We start from the raw sequence: 23,125 nt of genomic DNA, 5'->3' as shown, positions 1-23,125 counted from the left end.
TGATACTGTGAAACATGGTAACTTTTGCTATTATTAAGCTATTTAGACACTGATGGCAAGTTCCTACTAACCAAGGTTATTTAATTTCTGTTGCTTTTCAACATAAATTGATTTTTTTTTTCTTTTAGCCTGTCTGGTAATTGAACAAATTTATACAACTGTGATGGGATTTTACTTACCACCAGACAATGCATAAAATCCTCTACGAAGACAAACTATACTACCTCATAAAATTGCATTTTTGTTGTAATTAAACAAATCATATTTAAACTTGCTCCGTGCTTCCAAAGCAATCAATGGCATTTTTCTGTAAACTGCATTTTACTTGCAGGTGTTAAGCACTTGGTTCGTTCATTCGATTTACCTTTTATTTTTTAGATAATTTTTATTTGCAAAATATGAGAGGTTTTTCCCTAAGAAATCATTTTTTAAAAAATTGTTGGATAAGAATATTGGAAAGTTACTGCCTCCATTTAGTCCATCAGATAAATGACCTACAAAGATTTTTTAAACTGTTTTTGGTTGATTGGGACCTTTTCTTATGACACAATGATCCACTTAAAAAAAAAATACCTGCAAATATCAAAAACCATTAAGAGATGTTCACAGTTTATAACATATACTTAACAAGACCTATATAGTAAAGTAAAAAATCACACTGAAGTCCTGAATAAAATTTAGGAATTACAGATTCTCGTTATAGTTACTGCTTTAAACCTTATCACACTGGGTCAAGAAAAATGTCATTATTTTAGGACTCTAATTCTCTAATACCAATAATTAACTATCTCTAGATTAAATAAGACATTTCGTTAACCTTTTTCTTAAAGCATTAAAAAATAATAATAGTCACTACTTGACCAACGTTGAATAGCAAAAGAATTTCAGAAAAAGTCTCAATGCTTCTGATAACATCAAGTCTAATTACAGTAATCTTGGTGATTAAATACTTTTCAACCTTTCAACCTTTAATCAAGAACTATTTGAAGAGATGAATATTTGGGTGGGGCTATGGACTAATTAGAGTTATGTAAGAGAGAAGTTAAGCTATGGTTTTAATCTCTCTTTAAAATAGAATATGTTTTAATCTTTCTTGAAAATGGTTACAATACAGTTATCTATTTAGGTAACTCGAACTAATATTTAAACAAATTACCTTAGGAACTGATATGAACAAAACATAAACAGGATTTTAGTACTTTTCAGGTCAATAAGCTATAGTTATTATTTTTAATGCTGGATCAAAATAATCAATTTGTGCTCTTTTTTAGCCAGGCATTTCTGCAAATAAATTTTTTTTATAATTATGCAATTTACTTCTAAAATTTACTAGCTTAAAATAATCCCACTTTAATTTTATATGAACCTTTTCTACAGAAAACCAAATGTCAAATGTGTACCTGTCCTTCAAGACATAAAATCAAGTACAGTGAACATCAAGAGAAAAGTGATCTTTGGAGAAACTTTTTGTAAAAAGTAATTCATATAACACTAAATTTTTCAAATTTCCAACACTGTGTTTCATTACGAATCTAAGTACAATTGATCTGTGCTCTCAAATATCAATTGGGCAAGGGGTATGGATTCTTATTAAAACAAAAATAGATTTCTCCCAGGTAGGTACAAGTGTGTTAAGCCCATACCTTAGAATAAACTGTAACGCTCGCTTTAGCTCATACTAGACCTGTCAATAAGCTTATTTGAACATTTATTTACTAAAGTCAGGTCAAATAAATATTGTGATAGAAAATAAAGCAATAACATTTTATTACTATGATATACAGGTTTCTAGTTACCTCCTGACCTTCCCAACGTCTCAATCTCAGCTCACGTATTCCGATATTATTTAAGACATTAAAATGTTACTTTAAATCTCTTAATGAAACACAGAAAGCGTCAATAATGATCAAACAGATCTAAGTAAACCTTAGTTCTAAAGCTCTCTTCTTGCTAATTTTAAGAAAGGAAACGCCCAAAAGCTTGGTGTTAATGTTTCTGCTGATTGTGAAAATTGCAGCAATAAAAACTCCAATTGCTTGTCTTAAATTAAGACTTCTAGTACTCCATGTGAGATCCCTATGTTTATACTAGTTTTTATAACATTTGAAAGTTTTGTTGTCTGCTTTGATGTTAGTCCATTAATACAGCAGAGAATCAAAAGCCTGGAAAAAATAAATTTATTGGAAATTCTCAAGTCAAAACCTAAAGTAATTGGTTTGTTCTACCCCACATGATTCAATTTTCTGATTTCCCCAACTACCTGCTCCCAGAGCTATCTGCATTCCTCAATTTGTTTTCTGTTGCCAACACATAGTAACCCACAGTGATTGAAAATGGCAGCTGAAGTGCTTCTACAACACATTAATTTTTCTCTAAGTAGTCCAATTTTGTCATGTAAATGTTGAAAAATCTTCTTTTCACTGCAATTTACACCTTTAGAGGTTTGCTGAATTCACGATCACCACAAGTAAAATGAAGAGCAGTGTTTTCAAGACAATTTTTAGATTATCACTAATAGCTCTGAAGAATAATGCATTTTCTTTATAGCACTCTGCATTCAAAGCAAACTAGTTATCAGCAACTTAAGTGCAATAATAGCAATTACACCAATGTGGGCTTTTTTTTTTTTTTTTACCTCGATAGTACTTTAGACAACTGAAGGGATCAGATAAATAAACTATCATAAAATGCTTTCAGGCTAATGATATACAATTTGAATGCCACTAAAAATATCTCAATCTGGAAAAAATTATCATCCTATTAAACTGAAGACCCAAAATGTTAGGCAATTAATAATATTTTCCTCCAATATTGTTTGAGTTAATATTCACTATTAAAATAAAAACAAGGCAGTCTGCACCTTAGGTTTTTTTCTAACAAATCCCTCCTCCAATGAAGGGATAGCATTAATTCACATTCAAAATCAACCAATCATCAAAGGTAAAACTATAAAAAATATGAGCTTACAAATCTCCCAAACCTTCTCTGAGATTCATTTTCACCTTAAAATATGTTTTAGTAAATCTTAAGCTAAGTAAATAAAAACAGTACTTCTCCAAAAGCTGAAGATAGTTCTCCCTTGACCCATCTGTTCCATGAAATAACCCAAATGACCCAAATACTTGTTTCGTCACTCATTATACTCAGTTGTTAAAAGAAATTCAAAGAATGAATCTCGCATTTGTAAAAAAGGACTGGCAAATACATTATAAAGATTTTTAAAAATAAACCAACTTTAAGCTAAACTTTAGTTTAACTCTTTGATAAAATACAAAACTTTTGAGATAAAATATTTGAACAGAATTACTTTTATTTAATTACAACTCACAAAAAAATTGAGTCACTCAGAAATCTTAAACTTACACTAGCAATAGAAGCTACATTAACAAAATTCATGTTAGATTTTAATAATCAAAATACTCCACTGATTTTTTCCCTACTAATTTAGCAAACATATTAAAAATAACATTTTCTAGGTAAAAATGAATTTGCTTTCATCACAAGATTTCTATTATGTGATACACTCCTGAAAAGCCTTTCTTTCCCATTTTATTAATATAACAAAGTGTAGGCCCTAGAAAAGAACTAAGTTAGTAGGAAAAGTTTTCTCACTCTCTCTTCTACTGAAGGAACCCCAAAAGACAGGCAACAGTGACTATCATAAAATAAAAGGTCACCTTTTTTCTAGGAACAAACCATTTATCAATAGAAAATAATTGTCTTGCCATTTGCAAGGGCTCCACAGTAATAGACAATGTTTTTTGCTCACATAATTACAAAACAGTAAAAGTTCAGAAACACAGCCTAAATCCACCTCCCTATTTTTACCCTTTACAATTCTCATTGCCCTTTGGGCCTCCGCTTGGAAGCAAATGGAAGACAAGCTGAAGTTTTCTCAATTGAGCTGAAGCTAAGAAACCTTTGATATGCTAATAGTCCCCTTCAAACGGTAAGAATTCACACTTGCATTAATTCAAACAATTTGTGCAGAATGATGTGAAATGGCACCTCTTTTAGAGGCAAGCAACAAAAGGAGAGAATTGGAATGTCTGAAGAAACTAAACAACAGAACATTTGTTCTGCAGTATTCTCTTCATCACGCATAAATTTATTGGAGGATGGAGGGAGGAAAAACAGAAAGTTCCATAACACATCTAACAAAAGTATATTTTCTTTATAAAGTGTTTCTAAAATATTATAAGATACTAAATTTAAAGTTAGAGTTACGTTTTACCTAGGTCAAAGGAGTCCCATCACAACTTGGAATGTTGCCAAAAACATCACACAAACCAATCTATTTTTCTGCTATGGATGCATATTACCTCTTTAGTGTCCACATTTTAAGGTTCGCCCAAGATCAAACCTGATTTAGACATCCCAACAGGCAATTATTTACCAAACGGATGTGACTTTTCTTCATTGTGCAACTGGAGTTGAGCAGAGAGCAAACTCGCTGGGGCCCGTTCGAGACACAAATACTGACAGGGAAGTGAATGAACCAACCACGTCCGTTAAAGCTATACCTCTGGAAAAAGGAAGACAGAAGTGCACGTACTGTAAAAACTCCAAAAGAAAATTTACGAATCGGGGGTGGGGGCGGGGAAGAGAGTGCCTCAGAACCTGGCCTTTGTAACGGGAACCATATGGTTGGTGGCGGCGGCTCAGACGCTCCCAGGCTGCTTGGAGAAGCTGCTAAGCAGCCTGACACCTTTCAAGAAACAGGAGGAAAATATTTCCTCGGTCTGAATCCGAGACTACACAGTTTGCATCAGGAAGAGCGGAATAAGTGGGCCAGGGAAGGAGAAAAGGGTGATAGGGGAGGAGTTCACAGAAGATGGGGAAAGAAGACAGACACCAGCGGACTTGTCCCTCCAACTATGCTTTTAGAGGAGAGAGTAAACGGAATATAAAAAATACATTAAAGACATACGTTCCTTAGCCTCCGCTCAGCGACACTTTGGCCCAAAGTAAAGCTTCCAGAGATTTCCCCTACCCCAAGCCCCGTAGTGCGACGAAAGGAACAAACTTTCCAGATTCCAAGCGAAGGAGACTTGCGAGCGTGCTTCCCACTGCTGGGACGCTTTTGTCGCTTCGCTCGCCCTCGCCTCTCCAACAGAGGGCCGGGTTGCTCCAACCAATCAAGAAGCCCCCGCTCGATTAGCCCAGGTCTCCCCTTTCCTAGCGCTCCTTCCATGCCTCTTTCTCCCCGCTGCTCCCCACCCAGCACCCCAAACTACCAACCAGGCTTCCCGCGGCTCCCAGACGCACAGCCACCCCAGGAGCACACACCCCATAAGTTCTCCCGCAGGCCCAACGCGGCCCGCTGCTGCCCTCTCACTGCGGGTCGGGGAGGCTCTCTGCCCTCCCCAGGGCCCGCCGGTGCCCAGCCCCGCCACCCTCCCGACCAGCCGGGGCGCCCCTAATCATTGCCAGCCCCTGCAACGGCCCGACCACATCTGGCTGCGCTTTGCTGTCATCCTCGCTCCTCTACACCACCTAACCACCGACAAGAAGAAACAACAACCCGCAACAACTCAGCCAGACCCTCCCCACCGTCCACTTCCCTGAACTCGCTCGAAGCGCTCGGCCTCCCGCTCCACTTCCAGCCCCAGACGGGTCTGCAGGCGGGCGGGACGGTGGGGAACAGGGCCCCGCACCCCGAACACAGCAGAGGGCGAGCCTCACATTTCCTCCCACCCCAGATGCGCTGAGAGGACGGACAGAACCTTCCGACCCAAGCTGTCCTAAAATCAAAATATGTACAACGCAATCCTACTCCCCTCTCCCCCCAGCGCCCCCTGCAACTAAACTGATGCATCGAGAACGTTACAGCAGCTCCCGGAGAAAAGGAGACGCAGGCTGGACCGGACTGGGAGTTCTGCGTATCGATTTCCAAGGAGAGGAGGTGGGAGGGAAAGGGGGAGGGGGTGAGCAGCCCGAGCGAGCGCGGGTCTCCCCCTCGGCCCAGCCGAACATAAACAAACAGCCGAGCCCCAACTCACCCGCGGCTCCCTCCACCTCCAGCATCCACCCCCGGGCTGGAGGCGCAAAGCAAACAGGTCTCTGAAACCCGCCACAGAGGCACATTGTTCGCTCCTGCAGCTCTTACCTCGGTCTGCGAGCGCGCCCCGGGGGCGGGCCGTCTGGCGCGGGAGCCGCGCGGGGAGAGGCGCGGAGTGCAGCGGCGACCCCGGCCAGCGAGGACCGAGGCCGGCCGCGAGCTGGTCGCCGGCCGCCGAGTCCGCGCGGGAGGCAGCGCTGCGGCTCGCCGGCCGGACACGGCGCCGCGGCTCGGCGCGTCCTCCTGCTCGGCCGCCGCCGCCGCCTCCTCCAGCCAAGCAGCCAGCGCCGGGCGGCTCCAGGGGTTAGGTCAACATTTTCCCGCAGTTTCCCACTCGCCGCTCCGCGAGAGGAGTCTTGGGCACACACGCATACACCCCCAGACCGCACGCTCCCTTGGAAAAATAAAAAATTCGGGAAGCAGAGCGAAAGGGGTGGAGCAGGCAAAAGCCCGACAGAGGTGCGCAGACTTGGGAGTCCCCTCGGAGCGCCAGCCGCGGGAGGGGCGGGCAGCCGCTGGCGGCGCGAGGCCAACTCAGTTTGTCCGGCGAAGCCCCTCAGCCCGCCGTCCGAGCCGGCCCGACTGGCATCCCCGGCGCCGACCCTGCGGCCTGGGACGGGAGAGAGCGCTGCCCCTCCTCACAGTTCGGGTCTCCGGGCCGAGGCTGAGCGGTGGCCGCTGCCCCGGGAAGGGCTGAAGGCGAGGGCTCGGGGAAGCAGGGAGGTGCAGGGAAGAGCCGCGCCACGCACAGCAATGGAGGGGAGCTGTCCCCCAACAATCCCAAGGAATTCTCCGGTAAGCTCCCGATTTCGTTCCGGCACCTCTGCGGGTGTGTGTGTGTGTGTTGTGTGTGTGTGTGTGTGTGTGTGTGAGTGTGTGTGTGCGCGCGCCGAGACAGTGAGAGGGAGAGAGACGGGGGAGTGCGAAGTCCTGACACAGACTCACGGCGAGGTCTGAACTGGAGTCACCTCCAGCGTCCTCCTCCCTCTTCTCCCCAAACCCCCACTTACCCCCCACCCCGCTGAATTCGGCTAATCATATAAACATATTATCGTGTACAGTGGCAAAGGACAAATCTCTCCCTCCTGATTTTTCCAGCAAGGGGCTCAGGCAAACTCAAAAGAAGATTACAGGCAGCTAAGTACAAAACGTGGAGCAGATAATCTATAACTCATTGCCGCCCAATGGCCGTTTTCCACTCCATTTGAGCAGCTGCAGCAGCGGTGCGCCCGAACAGGGGGAGGGGAGCGAAAGGGGACACTTACGGGCTGGAGCTGTTCGGGTGGCGGTGGCCAAGCAGCCGCCCGAAGACAGGCCGGCCCCGGCTCCGCCGGCGGGGCAGCCGCAGGGCTGTCCGGGCAGCGGCGGCGAGGGACGCGCGCACACGGCCGCAGTACGCGCTCGGGAGGCGGCTTGCGGCGGCTAGCGCCCCTCCCCTTTGGCCTTGGCACCCCCCCACCACCTCCAGTCCCGGGGTTCCGCATCCAGCCTCCCCCGCTACGGTATCAACACACCCATTCAACCCCTCCCGCCACCCCCTCAAACTCCACTCACTGCGCGCTCGGTCTTCCGCGCGCTCCTCTGGCGCGCGCTCTGCATCCTCTCCACACACACGCACTTTAAAAACATTTATTTTATTTCTGGAACGGGGTGAAGGGTATTTGGGAGAGCGCGGCAGAGCCAGGCACTCCAGCCTAGGAGGCGGGGCGCAGGGGGCTGGCCAGCAGCTCGGGGCCCCCTCTCCTCTCCCCTCCAGGCCCGGGTGCTTTCTCCTTGCCTGCACTTGAAAGAGGCGCCCAGGATGCGTCTTTTACCCACCCTGTCTCCAGGTTTTCTCTTTTTTCCACGCTGCAAGCCGGAGGCCCCGAAACTTTTAGTTTCCGCAGCCCTCCTTTTGTGTGACTGCGAGGAGGAGAAAGAACGTCTGTTCGCGGCGGCAGCCTCCGTCCGGCTGCGGCGCGCGGGGGACGCTCCAGGGTTAATGTGTCTTTGATACCTGAGATTTCCGGCGCGCTCGTTAATGAAAGTTACATTTTTTAAAATTGCAATGACTTTTTCTTTGTAGTCACAGAGAGCTAGCCAAACTTTGGCTTTATTGACTATATTTCACTAGAGCGTTTTGTTTGTTTTTGATTAAACCCACCAGGATAAGCAGAGGAAGGAAAGGAGACTACAAGGCTCTTTACTCGCAAGTGCGTTCGTCGTGCTGTTAGGTCTGTTTCCCTCATTTCCTTACATTGAAACCGCTTTTGCTCTTGTCCTCTGATCACACTTCCTTGCACCTCTCTGTTGGTAGTGTCAACTAACAGCCAGGCAGGGCCAACGATGCACCCAACGTGAAGAGAACAGAGCACGACGGGGCAAATCACACTTGAAAAATGTTTAAAAGCCAGTTAAGTATCCTCTGCATACTAAGAAAATCAAACCTGGATTTTTTTTTTATTATTATTATTATAAAATTTCTGAGCTGCAAGTGACAGAATTTTTAGGTGTAGTTCTAAATCACTGATTATACTAATGAATGCAGACATCAATTAAAGAAGCATGTTTGCATTGGTGTTCAAGAAAAACTGATTCACCAAGATTTAAAACCTCTAGAAAACAGGAGGAAACTTGAGCTTCTTTGCTTTCAGAAACAATATGTACTTTTTGTTGCTGCGGGTATGTTGCAGTCATCGTACTTCAGAAATCATTTCAAACAACAATGTTATTAAAATGTCAACAGCAGATCGTTCAAAAAACATGAAGACTCTAAATACCTATCAGTATTTTGTTACAAAGTCAGATACTTGTACTACTAATGTAAGTTCAGCTACTGGTCAAGTTTATTCTTATAAAAAATCATAAAAATACATAAGTGCAAATAAATGAAACATGCTCTTTTGATTGATTTGTTACAATTCCCAAAACAAGAATCCTTGATGATCAAATTTTTTTCTACTTAATGTCTTGATGTTTTAATAGTCTCACTATTCCAAAAGATAAGACAAGCCACTTAAAGCTTTTGTACTATGAACTACATAAATATTCCCATTCGGAATGTCTTAGATAACGTAATTGAAATATTATTGACGCAGGATATAAATTAGTCCAGTAGAAAACACACTTATGCAGAGCTGGTGTGAAACCTTATAATGTACCTGACTTTTTATGTCTATCAAAATGTATACATATGATAGACCTACCTAGGAAAATTAAATCAGGCTACTTTAAAACAGTTGAAAAGAAAGCAGAATTATAGAATTCTCAGACCTCAGAGGTCATTTATATCATGCTCTTTTTTTGGAATTTGAAATTATATTATGCACAATCATAAGCTAAAATATGTTAAACTAATAACAATTTGCATTTACTGAAAGATTTCAGCCCTTTTGTTTATCTTTGAAGATTTTTCACTCATCTGGGCATGATTCACAAGAAGCTCCAATGAGTGCATAGATCAGTCTAATCCTATTTTCTTTTGGGAGGCAAAACTTGGTGTGAAGTTTTTATTTAGTGAGCTTAGTAAGTAATCAATAGAAATTTTGCTTGATTTAAGCTGGCCATATGTTGGCTTATTTACTTATTTATTTAACTCTCTCAGAAAGAATCTTTGGAAGAACTCACTGCCTATATTTCATAGTTCTGACCTTCTTTGATGCTCTGGACATGAGTGAGTCACTCTCCACTGTGTTCCTAAAGAGACTATATCACAAAAATAGGATGCATGGGAGAGTGAAGAAGTTGTCAGAAGTGGGTTAAAAATGACAGGGAGTGGAAAATGCTTCATACAAGTTTTTAATTTTAATTCAATAGTATGTGTATTTTACAGAGTTCAGAGGGTGCAACACCTTTTTCTAAGAATATAATAAGTTTGCTGTGTTTTAAAAATTACATCTAAAGGTATTCCTTCTCTAGAATAATGTTTTAAATATTAAAGAATTTTCTTACTTCTTTCCTTGCACTTTACACATAATACTTCAACCTTCTTTGTATCCATAAAGAAGAATTGAAAGCACTTTTAATTGCATTGATATATCCAAGATTAAGCTGTTAGCCACAAACCTGCCATTACAAAGGAATACTTAAATGCACACACATCCAAAAAACATAATTTGCCTGACACTTCATGACAATTCAAAACATAATTTATAACAATACAGGTGTTATAGTAGAAAAAAAAATGAAATGAGAAGCTTAATAATGTCTGCAGATGTTAGCAAGTTAAGGGGAGCTGGAGTATGTTATGCATTCCCTACAATCCAATCAGTTTAACTACTCAATCTATATTATTATTTAAGTAATGGCAAAATCATTGACTTATTCATAATACTTGCTAATTGTTTTTAAAAATAAATTCTGCAAAGGACAAAGGAAACACCCATTTCCATTTGTTTTATGTTAAATCAGCATCTAACCACTCATGGTGATTTCATTCAAAGAAAACAGAAGGAACTCATTAGCTTATGTGGTTAGAGAGATTGATGGGCTTCAAACATTTTAACCATACATGTTTTTTCCAACTGCAGAAACTCATGTTTTTAATTTAAGCAACTTTAAGAAACTAAAGATTATTTTATTCAATGGGTTCACATATTTCTGATACAGAAATTATGCTAATTTTTAAAACTACATACCATCCAATCATCTTTGTTTAGAAGGAAGTAATGAAGTACTTGTCACAGTACACGTTTGAAGAATGATAGTTTCAGTACCAAATAAAAGACTCTGAAGAACTATGAAAATGAACATGATTGCAAAGTATTGTGATTAGTATAAGCCGGTAGAACATAGTAAATAACTTCTTCACTGACCCATTCTAGCAAACTTGTATATAAATAACACTATTCTAAAAGGGGCTAAGGTGGGGTGGGGAGAAAGTTGGGGACTTGATAGTGGGCCAAAATTGTGTGAAGTTTGAGCTACACAGCTGTGGAGAACTATCAATGAGGGTAGGTTGTGTTCATTATGGGGAGCATTTTTGCCTGTGATGAGAGCTCTCTGGGAGTTCTAAACTAAAACAAACAAACAAAAAATGTGAAACTTGTCTAGTTTCTAATAGAGAAAAAGAAGTAAAATTAGCTAGATTTCATCCTAAACTTAATTAGTTCCCTATTCCTTGTTACTCTCGAATGATGCTTAGTGCTGAAACTAGTTTTCCCTGCACTGGAAAATAAATATTGTAAAGCTCTAGAGAAGATCAAAGCAGTATGTGAATACCAAACTTAACTATAACTGGTTGAAAGTTGCTAGCTTTGTTTTTCATTTTAGCTTTGCCACGCATGTAGGCTGAAAAGAAATCAAAACTCATTTTCCATGAGAGCAGAAACATATGAAAGCACTTGGCAAAGCCAATAAGTTTTTAACTATTCTCCCAACTCTCTCTAGGCTGGCTAAATTGTTGACCAAAAAGGCCAAATTCTATGTCGAGATGCAGTCTCCAAAAATAATGACAGTTTAAACTATAGTATAAAAATGATAATGGTGTCCTAAGTTTAATGATATTACTTAGAAGTATATAATCACATACATATATTCTTAAGTACCTATCATTTTATAATTAATACTTTTTTAAAAATATCCACCAATACAACTGGTAGCATAACTCTATGCACTTAGAATGTTTATATATGTATATAAAGGATTATAACATTTTTATACCATTATCATTATGATACTCTAAGCACATTTTTAAAAACCCCTCATAATCATTGTCCCTCTGAGTCTCACAGAACTCAAAGTTCCTCTTTCTTGCTGTACATTGTTCCTATAGTGCTTGTTAATTTCTCCACCTTGAGGATCTTCTATTATTGAGTTTTATAGATCTTCCATCGATGTTTCTTGTCAAGCCATGAAGTATAACTTTAAGAACATTTATATAAATGCCATCTATAACTTCTTATAGTAATTGTTTTGCTCATCATAAATACTCATAACAAAGTGTCTTTTAATTAAAGAATATAGTTTAAAAATAGGCCTGCTTATCCCTTTTTAATGTACGTCAAACTTCTATCAACAAAAAAGGTGAAATTTCCTTAATTTTTTTAAAATTATTGAAGTTAAACTAAAAGTAACCCAAGATTAAAACTCTTTGTTTTAAATATAAAACATTTAAATGGGCAATTCATGGTGAAGCACCATGCATAGCTTGGGTGAGAACAGAAGCTAGGCAATAGTTAATGGTAGAGGTAACCTTACCCTCTTGAATCTAAACCCTCACAGATAACCAAATAGCAATTTCACAGAAGTCCAAATTGAGTATTTAGTGCTTCTGAGAACATGACTTTGATTATTTGTGTCACAATTCATTGTAGTAGAGCAAAACTTGTAAAAGGCTTTTAAGAGTCAGGAAATAAATTCACAAATGCCCTCTTTGCATTTCAGAAAGTGAGTCAAAGTGTTAAAATTATGTGACACTTCTAATATTTTCATAGTACAGTAGTTTTCTTAATTGTATAACATAAAATGATAATTGTAATATATGATCTTAATATTTTTTAACAAAAAAATTGTTTCAATTCGAAAACATTTTATAATATAAATTTGTGTAACAAGATGTTCCACCTTGACTTTGGTTCATTCTTCTCAGTGTATGTATTAGCCTTTACCAACATTTTTCATTATTTTGTTCCCTAATTAATAAGACAGTTACTTTTTAACTCTATTTATATGCTTTATTTTTAAAAGGCCTTTATTTGTTGTATATATTGTAGTAAAAAATTTGTCTAAGCATGTGGAAAATAGAACAGCAATTTGCAGGGATTTTTCTTCTAAACCTAGCTTGAATCAGTTTCCTCATAAGATAATAAAATGTTGCCATCTCTATTTTCAAAAATAATTTAAATCTTTATAATTGAGTTTTCAACTTATTATAATTCTTTACAAGGCATTCTTAAGGTCACTATGAAATCAATCACTTAGGTCCTAGACCAAACAATGATGTAATAGTGATATGTTTTGTGATAAGTAAAAGTGCTTTAGAGAAGAATCCATTTTCTTTAAAATTAGCATTCAAATTTAGAACCATACTAAAGTAATAATTTGGTAATGATAAGGTTTTGTTGAGTGATACCTAGTGAATAAATTTTGCTTTAGGTTAAAAAATAAAAACATATAAATAACCTCTTCAACTATTCTACATTAAAAAGAAATTGTCAAAACATCACCTGGATAATATATTCGTTGAATGATTTTGTTTCAGTGATGGAAATCTGTTTCACTGAACCATCTACACTTTTATCCAACTGTCCTGGTTACCAAAATCACATATCTACAGTATAACTACAGAGGATTATTAGTGCATTAAAAGAGTGCCCCCCTTCATTATGGGAATGTAATTTATGACACCAATTTAATTAGTACTATGTCCTTACTACCTGAATTAATGACCCAAATTCAAACCACATATATATCTCATTGTTCAGACAGTGTAGAATACACTGCAAGAAAAAGTAATTTCCTGTTTATTATCTAATGATAATTGAAACACAGTTAGTCATTGTAATGCTAGGTTACTGCTGTATATAAAGTGGCATGTCTCAAAGAAACACATCATGGAAATAACATGAAAAATATTTATAGTTTGTTAAAATAAAATTAGAAAAGTTGAGTAAGAATGTTAGCTATAAAATGTACATGTTTAAGAAGTCCAAGAATATAAACTATTTTTAAATAATATGGATCCTCCAGAAGGCTTTCATTTATCATTTAAAAACAAACTTATGGGTAATCAATTAAGGAATCTGAAAAATATTTTTAAAAATGAATTTTGACATTTTATATAATTACTCAATATTTACTTTCTCTCCAGTGCCCTATTGCAAAATTATTTTAAATTTGACATATATAAATCAAAATATTTTATGCAGGTATGGGTTTGAGATGATAATACCAGCCTATTTGTTTATATTGAATATTTCATGGAATGTCAAAAATAGATTACTAAGTTGAATATTTAAAAAATATCTTTAACTACTTAGGTAAATTTATAGCTTATCAAAAATCGGTAGTAAAATATTGCACCTTATAACTGAGGGAAGTCTATCTTTGCCTCAATTTTCCAGTTAATGAAAGAAGTGTTTAAATACTCTGTAGTTAGATTATTAACTTCTACAAAACTGAAACAGATGTGTGTCTTACTATGCCATTAAATTTATGATTTACATAGAACCCTTACATAGAGCTGAGCAGAGGCCAATGATTCTAATTTGCTCTAGATTTACAATAACCTGATCTGGTTTTTGTAAGTATTGAAACACTTTAAACAAAATTAGAAAGCAGTTGTGTTTTGTGTGATTAAAGATGCAATTCCCTTTGGAGTAATGAGAAAAGTTAGAACATGTTTCTTTCTTTATGGATATTTCTATTATAAACACAAGTGCTATACATTATATATTTTCGTTACTATGATTTCCTTGTTTTTAATTATAAAATAAACCAATTGAATTTCACTAGAGTCTCAAATTGAAACTATGCCAAAATTTTGCTTGAGAATGTGCACTGAGCTCCATAAAAATCCTTAAATTTTTTCCCAGGGTCTTAAGGTCTTGTTATAAAAATACTAATTCACCATAATTTTCTAGAGCAAAACATCTTTCTAATTAAGACCTACTCAACAAAAAGACTTGAGTTCTAAATACATTTTAAACACTAGAAAACAACATATATAAAATTGGTCAGGAGTAATTATTACTGGATTCAAATAAATTACAAATAGAAAAAAGTCTATTTTATCTCATTACACAAATAATGTTTACAGCACTGTTATTTAAACCTCCTTTGCTTGATGAATTATAACCCATCAACTCCTAAAAATCAAATCTATGAAAATATTTTAAACACTGAATACTGTTTCCTTAAAGGTCAGTCAGAAATGTTTATGTAAATATTATTATAAGCATTTGTATGTATATATGTATACAGAAAATAAGTACATGCAAAAATATTAATTCATTAAGTTTATCTCTCATAAAACCTTTATTAGCCCTTGAAGTCTTTGCCACTTCATATAAAATGATTTATCTTTTGAATAACAAGGTTCCATTAATCTGTTTGACAAAAGACTTTTTAAATCATTTAAATAATTTATTTGAATGAATTATTTAAATTCTGTAAAATCTCTCTATATGCACATGTATATGTATATATCTGTGTCTATGTATTTGTGTTCTGGTACAATATCACAGAAGAAATACAAAATGGAATTTAGAATACATTGTCCTTGATACCACCAGTGTGACTTGGTGTTGCTGCTGATGTGTTCTTTGATCATCCACTGATTGCACAGGACCCCTGTTAGAGGACCATTTGTGCTACATTTGGCATAACAGAGTGATTTAATGTCAAAGGGACATGCACATTACTTTCTAAACTCATTTTTAATTTTGCATTTTTACTGAAATTGTAGGCTGAAATATTTTTTCAAACCGTAAGGATAATAAAGGCAATTATTTAACATTCATAGAAAACCTGCTTTCCTCAACGCAGTGCTCTAGGTGCTACTGTAGAGTGGGAAACATATTCTCAACCCGGAGAAAGAAATCGTCTCTGGAAACAAAGGGCAAATACACAGGGAAAATAAAAAAATACATAAAACTTTATGAGCAAATACACAAAACTAATTAGGACATAAGGATTTATATAATGTGCTTAATATGCATGACATTCAGGAATTTCAACTATATGTTATTTTTCACAGACTATTACTTCACAAAATTCTCTCGCAAATAGATCTTATTATTCTTTTTTCCCCTGAAGATTAATTTTTATTCTTAAAACAATGAATATTTTTATTCTTAAAACAATTGGATAATTCCCCAACTTTGTTGAGGTTATAGAATAAATTATGATTATGACAGGTTCTCATCAATTTTATTTTTAAACATGTATGCGCTCTCTCTGTCCCTGTCCCTCTCTCTCTGTCTCTCTCTCCCCCTTATCTCTCCCTCTCTCCTTCTTTCCTTTTCTTTACATATATAGTTTTTATCTTCCAGTTACCTTTCTTATGGAAACTCTATCCAATTTTTCCTTTAGGATACTATTCCCCTCTTCTTTATATTAGGCTTTAGTGAGTTCATTCAGGTTTTATTTTAATTTGACAACCTATCCTTTTAACAGATTCTTTTTACGTTTAATTTCCTAGGAAGGTCCTAATTTTATGCATATTAAAATCTCAATCTGTGTTGTGGCATTTAGTGTAATTTGAAGCCTCTATCTTCTCCAGTCCTTCTCCCATTTATACAACTGTCCATAAACCCAGCTGTAAGACTATACCATTATATACCCATTATCCACAACACTCAAACTTTAGTAAGGAGCCATGAGAGGTCCTCGGCAATCTAATACAACTTTTAAAGGTCCCCGATATATTAAAGTAGCGTCATGAACCCTTGGGAGACAATTGTCTTTAAAAAAAAATTTAAGATGCCTAAAACTCCTTTCTGGCACTTCTTCTCTAGAAGTTCCTCCTTTCCTTCCCACATTCTTGTATCTAGAAGTATAAATGTATCTAGAAGTATAAATGGCCCCCAAAATACCTCCAAAATGCATGATGCATCAGTCGATATTACACTGTTCAGAGTGGTATGCAGCAGTCAGACAAAATGATTTTGAAACAGTTCACTTTACTCTCAGAGTTATAAAGAATAGAGACCTCTTTAATGTTTAGTAAAGGGCCTGAGCTATAGTTATTGAAAAGTATTTCTGGAATAAATGATTTAAAATCCCATAATCATGAATACTATCATTTTTAGTTCAATTATAAGGCTACTTGTTACCCAAATATTGTAGCACTGCTTTGTTAATAAGGATATTACAAATCGAATAATCTAAGAATATACAAATTTACTTATCATGAGTGTATATATGAACACAAATTTACATTGTTTTTTAAAAAATATTTACAAAATATATTAGTCTAGTACTTTGCTATCTAAGAAACTCATACTAAACATCATTTTATCTTTCTTTGATGACATGGAAATTTTCAGTATTGAAGGATCATCAGAATGAACATTGATTACCATAATACTTATTACACATCATCGTATTTACTGATTTATTCCGCTCCTACTAAACAGTAAGCTCCTTAAAATCTCCCTAAACTTTCTATACCTAGCTCTTAGCATAGTATACCATAGAAGTCACAAAGAGCTGGCCTGTATAAAATGTAGCCAACGTTTAATTGACTGGTCCCACAGACGTTGTTACACAGTGTGTTGAGTTTTTAAAACTCTATTATTTGTCAACTTTTAAAAATTAGGAAATTTCAATCAAAATATGGATTTCTAACTTCTGAAAAAAATGAAAAGACATAGCAACATTTGTCACACATTTCATAACAACGTTAGCAGAAGAGGGCTTCTCTTTTAAACAAACCATGCACTCCCAATCATCCACATTGGTCACCATTCCCTATTGCCTCTTTGAAACCAAGGCAAAGTATCCTGTGCAATAAATTGTCCCATTTGTAATAAGGTTTTGCATTCTGCTTTAACAGTGGTATTAAAGGAAAGTGAAATGTGTCTACACCTATGTAATTCACACAACTGCCCTTCACTCATAAACTTTCTCTTCCTGGCTTCTATAAACATTTAAATTTTCAAGTTCCAGTATTCAATAATTTATATGTGAACAAATGTGTGACTTATGCTGCCAATATACATTATAAGATATGAATTATAGTAATATTGCTTTGCTATGTTTGAAAGATTTGCATATATACTATCTCATTTGTGCACTTACTATATAGCTCAATGTTGAAGTTATAGTGCCCCTCCATTCTCACTCATTGACCTAATCTTCTCTTTATTTATATTCACTTTTACTAGTTTTCTCTTTTTCTCCCCACTTGACATCGCTTTCCACCATTCTTCCACTGAGGTTTACTCTTGCACTTTCTTTTCTTTCTATGACCTACATGAAAGGTACGTTGACACTAACAAATCACGATTTTGATTATTTTTGTATTACCTAATATCTCGTAGTTCACCAAGGGAGAACAAATGTAAGGAATCAGTCTTTTCAACTTAACAAGCAAATGTAAACAAATACCCTTTTAAGGGATAATAAACATAGTTTAAAAATGTATTAGCTAAACAAATAATTAAGACATGCTTGTAGAGCAGAAACCGCTAAACACAGTGTTTTAAGGCAAACAAGCTAAGACTTTACTAAAAATTACTAGAGGTAACTGATCTCAGATATGTTCAAAAATATTTTCTTATATCATACTTCTCAAGGGGAATATTTATATAGAATTGAGATTATCTACTGAACCTGAGTTAGGAACTTTTTTTACTATCCCAAATTTATGATATGTTTTTATTTACGAGTATTATTATCATTATTCCTGATTTGACTTTCTATTTTATATTTTCATATATAAAATTTTAATATGCTTATGGGTCAAAATATTTTCCCTTGAAAGGTTATTCTGTATAAGTGTGCCAACTGGAAAATATGATTATAATTAATTACTCCACAGAGTAAGAATCACCTATATTTTAAACATGCTAGTTTTAAAAAATTCCTATAAATTATTTTATTTCCATGACATCCTTTCTATCAGTTAAAATTTTTGAGTAGTACATAATTTCTGAAAAGACCCTTTGTGCTCATTGTAATAATCTTATTAAAATACTGTTTTCCTCTATTTAGCAGTTTTAGAAAACTTTCAACTATACTTCTTTAAATTTGTTTCATACTACACAAACACCTCCCTACCATTTTTATTAAAGAATTATCTAAGCAGCTTCACCATTAAAACTTTATTAGAATAATTATATGTGTCAATTGATAGGATAGACTCCATTAAAAAGAAAATCATCACAAATAATTTTCACGTAACCTAGAAACTGATGTTGGCATATATGATTGGATTCCCTTCGTATTAGATGTTTTCTTTTTCTTTTTCTTTTTCTTTTTTTAGTAGGCAAGGGTCCTCTAAACAACAAAAATAAAATTGAGCTCCTAGTAATCATATTTATTTTTCAAAAACGTATCTTCTTTCCCTTTTCACTTTTCCTGCCAAATTGTAAGATAAAAGATAAATTGAATTCATAAAAGTGGATAATTAATTTGGCCAATTAACTTAGTTTGTGTCTACATAAAAAATATGAAACATTTTTACTATTATTTTTGACTCTTCAAAGAACACATACATTGAGAAGTGAAATTTCTTGATGCTTAATCAGCATCCCATGAGGCTATATCTGGCTGAAATCATTTTTATTCACTTTTTACTTAAAATTCTACAATTTGATATAGTCAAAAATTTGGTAAATACCATTTTAAATCACTTTGCTCTGCAAAAGTTTTTGAAACACCACCATTGAAGTGCTTGACATATTCTTTCAAAAAAAAATCCATTGATGTTACTTTTTAAAAATAAAAACTATATTCAAGATTAACCTTTTCTTTTCCCTTGCCTTGAAAAAGATCTGTTGAAAAAAATCTGAAAAGGCTCTTATAAAGTGTAACTTCACTTAACTTTTGGGTAATATTAATTTTAGAATTTTGTTTATCTGTTTGTTTGTTTGTTGTAGAAAAGCAACTTTACTTAGAATTTGGACTAGACCACCTGAGATCAGATATGAACTCTACCATTTTTAAACTCTGTGTCCTTGAGCAAGTTATGAAAGTTCATCTTGAACTGCTTCTTTCCTCATTTATAAAGTGGGAATAATTATTACACATATTTTAGAATGTTGTTGTGAGAGTTAGATAAATTAATATAGTTAGTACCTGGCACATAGTAAGTCCTCAAATGTTGCTGTTATTTTGGTACCATTAATAGTACAAAACAGTTGACAATTCTTCAAAATGCTGCTTACATAAATGCCTAAAATTGTACAAAATAATGTGGAACAATTTTGAACATTTTTACATATCCTAATACATTGAGTTGTATTATAGCAAATAATTTTAGAAGTACATTTTGAAATACATAACTTTATATTAACTACATACAAATTTATTATCATGAATGCCGTTGCTGTTCCTGGTACTTTTGGCTGTTTTATTTTAAGTTAACAATTTGAAAAATCCACTCACTCTTAGTTATATTCATAGCTTATGATTTTTATTGTTGTTTTAGTCAAAAGTGCTTATTTTTTTCTTACATCCGTAACATTAGAAGAATATCTCGTTAAATTTACTGGATTCTGAAAGCAGTAAACACAATTAAAGACAGTTATCCATTTGACAACCTAATTTTTATTTATTAATTTATAGCCCTTCATATTCCAAAGAGAATTTTAGGAGATTTACAAAGAAATGGAAATAAAAGGAATAAGAGTAATTCAAAATGGTGAAGCAAAGAGAAAATGAAGGTCACAAATTGAAGAGCAGGAAAAACTCTTCAGCCTTTAGTCTGCCTAAGAGGCACACAAAAAGAAGAGCTGTTAGAAGGTCCCCAGTGCCCGTAAATGCATGATCTGATAGAACCCTGACTAAACGGTGAAGCTGGCCAATTACTGGTCCACCCACGCCTCTCTACTTGTGGTCCGTCCTACCCTGTCTTCTCCATTACTGAATTTGAAACAGTCTAGTTTGGGCTCTGCTACAAAGATGTCTATCTTTCTTTTCTTTATTCCAACAACAACGCAATCTCCCCAAAGGCTAATTCAATTTTTTCCTAAGCTAAGTTACCTAAGGAATCCTATACATACTTCCAATGGCTAATTCTGGCAGATTCTTAACAGGAAGGAAGGCATCAAAATCTCTGGAAGGACCTGGGGGAGTGGGAAGAAAGATGATTTTGTGTGAGTGTTTCCCATTTCCCCTGCCAACCCCTGGGAAACATTTGCCTTAAAGCAACAGATACAGTATATGTAAATTTAATGAATTAACCCTTCCAATTAACCCTTCCTAGCAGAGAAAATGATATATTCAAAGGAGGGACAATGGCCCCATTGGGTATAACTAAGATAAACTACTAGTTAGCTAACAGCTGGGTTCTAACTCGGGGAATAGTTTACAATTAATTTTTTTTAAGTATATCCATTTTATTGTAAACCACAGAATGAATTTGGGTGTTAGAAATTGTTTCTTCATCAGTATACTGTACTAATGAAATAATAAGCTTGACTTCTCTGACTATTTAATGATATATCTCCTGGGATTTACCTTTTGTTTGTTTTTACTAGATTTTGTTCAAGAGGAAGTGGGGAGCTGGATAGGGGAGGAACATGAATGAAGCACCATCCATGTGTTGGATATCATGAAGACATGTTAATGTTACTTTATTATAGGGTTGACATCCAGCTGGCATGCACTGGTAAGGCTTGCCGATTGTTTATGACCAGCATCTGTTCTGATCTATTGGTGCCCAAGCCCAACCATTTACACATTACTAAATGTTCTACTGTTACTCCCACTATATTTAATCTTCAAAATAAACTTCCAGAAAGGTGAGAACACTGGAAGCTGGAGACAGAGAGATACTATTCAGGGATCCCTGACTTTGCCTGCTCCTCCCCATCCTGCTTAGAGAAGGTTTTCTCCCTCGTGTTAATTTTGTTCTAGAACAAAAGGAGCCCAATGTTTGTAAGCATTTGCTCACATGAAAGTGCCTAGGCCATGAGTATAAATTCTTTTAGAGTAGTGGGTTTGAGTTGTTTTTTTGTGTGTGTGTTGTTTTGGTTTTTAATGTGTTTTTCAACCCTGGCAATAGCTGTGTGGCCCATGGGGAACCAGAGGAAGAGAAAAACAAAGCCAAAGGTATGTTGCGTCTGCATGTACTGCTAATGATACCAATGACCACCTGAATCCAGGTGGAATCCACTTTGTTCTTCTTGGTTAAATACATTGAGAAATGGCAGGCGTGTGTGTAATATCTTCCTGCCCATCTAACCAACATGAAATCTAAAAGTCTTATGATAAATGAGGAAATCGTGACAAAGGTTAACTTGCCTAAGGTGCCTGATGGTAAAAGAACGATTTGAAGATGTGTCGCTGAGGCTCTAAAGCCTACATATCTTATTTCAACTTTCTTTTAACTGAAAAACCTTTTTCTCTGGAAACAGTCTTACATAGCAACCCAATATCTAATAAGAAACAAGTAGATCTGCTCTGATTAAAGCAAGATAAAGGCCACAAGTTCACACTCAGCCACTGCTTCCTTACTACTTTTAGCAGCTCCTAAAGTACCTCCACAAAGTTCAATGTTCTGTTCTTAAGAGTTGGAGAAACATTGACTTACAAAATGCTGCCACCCTCAGACCCATTCCGTGTTTTTCACCTTGGTAAATAATTCATTCAACAAACATACTGTGTAGCTATTGAGTGCCAGACTCCAGGAACACAAAGATAAACAAATAGTCTCCGCCAACAAGAAGCTCATAGTCTTTGGGAAGAGAAAAACACAGAAAATAAATAAACAAAACCAAAACAACCACTGTTATTGAGCCATTCTGTATCAATTCTCACAACTGGAAGATATAGGGATGTTTAGCCTTTTAATATAAGAAAACTAACATCAGAGAAGAGGCTATATTGTCATGTATCCCTTAAGCGATAGAATAAGGAAGGATTACCATCCTGGTCCCAGAAATGCCTAAACCCAAGCTCGCTCTTCTGTAGGATGCAGCCTGCAATTTGTTGTAAATCTTTAACAAAGTAAGCACATTTTACCACAGGTTTAAATTTTAAATGCAAATCGCTTAAGAAGGGAAAAAAAAAGCCAGAGAAACCTACAGATTAAATCGTTAAAATCATTATCATAATAATACCACTTTATGTAACCACTATTATTACATACCTATTATCTCCTTCCCTTCTCACAACTCTGTGAGGCAGGAAGGGTAGATAATATTATTTGGATTTCACAGAAGGAGAAGTGTTTGGGCTAGTCATGGAAGCGGGTGAAATTTACTGACCAACGGAAAAAATAAATAAATAACTCTTTTTTGCAGTTACTATCCCTAACTAGCTGTGAGACTGTGGACTAGTCAATTCACCTTTTTAGGCCACAATGTGCTCATCGGTGGAAGTTCCAAATCTTTCATCCATAAATTAAGGGCCCTTTAATCTGTCCTGCGATAGATAAACCTGTGAGCTAGTATATGGCCAGAAATAGAATCCACC

The 23,125-nt window shown here is 36.5% G+C and overlaps 1 protein-coding gene and 1 long non-coding RNA gene across 16 annotated transcripts in view; one reads left to right on the top strand and one right to left on the bottom strand.

The window, feature by feature from the left end:
* Positions 1 to 23,125, bottom strand: part of ADGRL2 (adhesion G protein-coupled receptor L2) — a 450,339-nt gene that overhangs the window by 171,196 nt on the left and 256,018 nt on the right. For 6 of the 15 annotated variants that reach the window (XM_036235518.1, XM_036235537.1, XM_036235548.1 and 3 more), the window contains exon 1: positions 7,327 to 7,450. The exons of 1 other annotated variant lie outside the window; for it this stretch is intronic. The gene's annotated coding sequence lies outside the window, so the exon portion shown is untranslated. Of the gene's footprint in view, positions 1 to 6,002; positions 6,095 to 7,326; positions 7,452 to 7,879; positions 8,017 to 23,125 lie in introns of those variants that run through there. 8 more of the 15 variants (XM_016145395.2, XM_016145400.2, XM_036235580.1 and 5 more) reach the window with 6 other exon arrangements.
* Positions 8,032 to 23,125, top strand: part of LOC118613389 — a 34,574-nt gene continuing 19,480 nt past the window's right edge. The window contains exon 1 of the long non-coding RNA XR_004955468.1: positions 8,032 to 21,760. This is a non-coding gene — a long non-coding RNA (uncharacterized LOC118613389). The remainder of the gene's footprint in view (positions 21,761 to 23,125) is intronic.

This window comes from Rousettus aegyptiacus, unplaced genomic scaffold (assembly GCF_014176215.1).
Source record: "Rousettus aegyptiacus isolate mRouAeg1 unplaced genomic scaffold, mRouAeg1.p scaffold_m13_p_1, whole genome shotgun sequence".
NCBI classification, from domain to species: domain Eukaryota; kingdom Metazoa; phylum Chordata; class Mammalia; order Chiroptera; family Pteropodidae; genus Rousettus; species Rousettus aegyptiacus.
The sequence above is the reverse complement of the archived record's forward strand: the minus strand, read 5'-3'. Positions and strand labels throughout refer to the sequence as shown.